Below are 2806 nucleotides of genomic sequence, written 5' to 3'. Positions count from 1 at the left end.
AGATATGGACGGTTTAAAAAAGAAACTCTGGACGTTGAAGAGAAGCTGAATACGGAAGGCAAGGCCCGGACCCCCAGTTTCCTACAGCTTCTTAGGAAATGTTCCCTCCGCCTTGGGGAAATCAGCGCTGGGCTTGGCTGTGCATTGTTTCCATTTGACTGGAGAGACGGGGAGGGAGGCAGGATTCAGTGTTTTTAACCAGCTTAAAATGCCTCGTTTCATAATGGTGGACAACAAGGTGCGGAAACGAGTCAGCCTCAAAAGACTTGGTGGGAATGCAGTCAAAGGGTTTGTGATTACCTGAAGAGCCCGGAGTGCTTCCTTCAGCTCAGTCCCAAAGTTCTGGAAGGTGCGCTGCTGTTTGCCCGGGCTGTGGGAAGACGCCGCCGGCCAAGGTGGTAGTGACGGAGGCCTGTGCCTTCCTTGGCGCTGGCCGGTCCGGAGTCTGTGGAGGTCTCGGCCCTGCGCATTTGTGGAGCCTCTTCAAGGAAGCCGACGCCCTCCCCCGGAGGGAGTCGCGTACATTGAGGAGACTGACTCCGTGGGCAAGAAGCGCCCCACCACCAGGTCCGGCTCCTGCAACACGGAGGCGGGGCGGACTCTGAACCAGCTTCTGTGAAAATGGTTGAACCGTGCACCACCGACCACGTCAGAGCCCTGGCGTCCACCAACTGAACTGACATTTTTGACAACGCTCTGCTGAGGCCAGGCCGACTTCACAAGCCTTCTCGACCTTCCCACGCGGCGGGAAATGCAGGAGGTTTTCAAGCGGCACCTGAAAAGGCCGGCGCTGATCCGGGTCAGCTGAGTTCATCTGCGTTGCCTGTCAGCTGAAGGCAGGGCTCAGCTGTGTGGGTGTAGCCGGGCTCTGTAGCGAAGCCTCGCGAGAACTGCAGGAAGACCGAGCGGCGAACCTCGAGTTTTCCCTCTCGCGCTGCCCGGAAAAGCAGGATCCTCTCAGAGGATGACAGGAAGGGGGTTGCGTTTCACGAGTCAGGCCATGCTTTGTTTGGCTGGCCGCTCGAGCACACTGCGGCTGTGGTGAAAGGCGCCATCGCGCCACAGACAAACGCCGCACTGGGCTTGGCTCCGATGCTTGTGAGAGACCATCCCTTCTTCACCAAGGAGCCGCTGGTAGAGAGGGTGTGCAAGGCCCTAGGCGGCCGCATGTCGTCAGGGACCATCTCCTTCAAAAAGATCCCTTCCCAGGCACAGGACACCCTGAGGAAGGTCACCCGCACCGCCCACTCCGGGGGGGGAAGCAGTTTGGTGTGGCACCACCGAGCATCCAGCCCATCGCCTTCCCCGAGGCACCGGAGGGCCTCACAGTTAACGGCGCCCCTTCAGTCAGGGCCTCCGGCAGATAATGGACCATGAAGCAAAACTGCTAGTGGCTAAGGCCTACAGGCATACCGAGAAGGTGCTCCAGAACAACCCGGAGAGGCATCAGGTGCTGGCGAACACCCGCCGGAAGAGGAAGTGTTAAGGTGTGTGCACCTTGAAGGTTTCGTTGCCCGCCGCCTCACCGGCCTGAGAAAATAGCGCCTCAGAGGTGGAGCGACACCTGAAGGGGAGAAACAAGATGCTGGCGGGGGGAGCCTGAGAAGGAAGAGCTGGCTTGGCCCACACAATTGGACTTCCCTGATGGTGCCAATGAGGATGCGGTGTTTCCACTGGATCCAGTAAGTGAACTTTTTTATTTATTTATTTATTTATTTATTTATTTATTTATTTATTTATTTATTTTTGGCCATGTTGGGTCTTCGTTTCTGTGCCGAGGGCTTTCTCTAATTGTGGCAAGCGGGGGCCTCTCACTGTCGCGGCCTCTCTTGTTGCGGAGCACAGGCTCCAGACGCGCAGGCTCAGTAGTTGTGGCTCACGGGCCCAGCCATTCCGCGGCATATGGGATCCTCCCAGACCAGGGCGCGAACCCGTGTCCCCTGCATTGGCAGGCAGAGTCTCAACCACCGCGCCACCAGGGAAGCCCCAGTGAACTTTTTACTTAGCTGCCCCTCAAGTTTCTTTTTACTTGCGGCTTGTACCTTCTTTTTGAGCCTTAGCTGGTCTCTGCCGAAGGGCTTCGGAGATCTGTTAATTGATTTTTCTACCCGTGGTTAGCAAATATTTTTGCAGAGATGAAAAATAAACAAAATAAAACAGGTCTTTTGAATTAGTTTCCAATGGTCCTTCTTACCCACTTAGGTTTCTCACACGTCTCTCTACAAAACATTTTGAGGTGGAGGAAGATGTTCCTCCAGAGAGGAATATTCACACTGGAATGAATTCCTCAGAATGTCCTATTTTCCCTCACATAGGAATCTTCCTGAAAAGAACTCCCTCTGGCTAGAATACTCATTACAACCCATTACTCCATCTCTGACATGTGTTACATAGCTAATAGATTCATATTTAAGGTACCAGTGTCTTTCACAAGCTCACTAGATGGGATGCCCCTCCTGTTAATGAATGCATCTGCTTCTTTTCACATCTCGCATTACATTGAAACAACCCCACAACTAATTCTTCATTGGACTGTGAGCTTCTGGAGGAGAGGTGACATGCATTTAACCCCTTTAATAGAAGGATTGGATCCAGTGAAGTTACAGATAAGAAAGTGGCTTTTTTTCCCCTCCTCCATACTAGTGCTTTAAAACATTTCTGATACTCCCTTCCTAGTTTGCCTGGAATCTTTTGCTACAAAGTTAAATTGTTGGAATCATTTGCTGTATATTTATTTCCTTGGTAAGAGGAAGTCTCATTTTTAGATACTGAATCCTTTTGGTATTAAAAAGTCCAGTCTGGTTTA

General features: G+C 52.3%; 1 pseudogene; it reads left to right on the top strand.

The window, feature by feature from the left end:
• The first annotated feature begins 751 nt into the window (after nucleotides 1-751).
• LOC137229576 (mitochondrial inner membrane m-AAA protease component paraplegin pseudogene) lies at nucleotides 752-1568 on the top strand (annotated as a pseudogene).
• The last annotated feature ends 1238 nt before the right edge of the window (nucleotides 1569-2806 follow it).

Source organism: Pseudorca crassidens, chromosome 8, assembly GCF_039906515.1.
Source record: "Pseudorca crassidens isolate mPseCra1 chromosome 8, mPseCra1.hap1, whole genome shotgun sequence".
NCBI lineage: Eukaryota > Metazoa > Chordata > Mammalia > Artiodactyla > Delphinidae > Pseudorca > Pseudorca crassidens.
The sequence above is the reverse complement of the archived record's forward strand: the minus strand, read 5'-3'. Positions and strand labels throughout refer to the sequence as shown.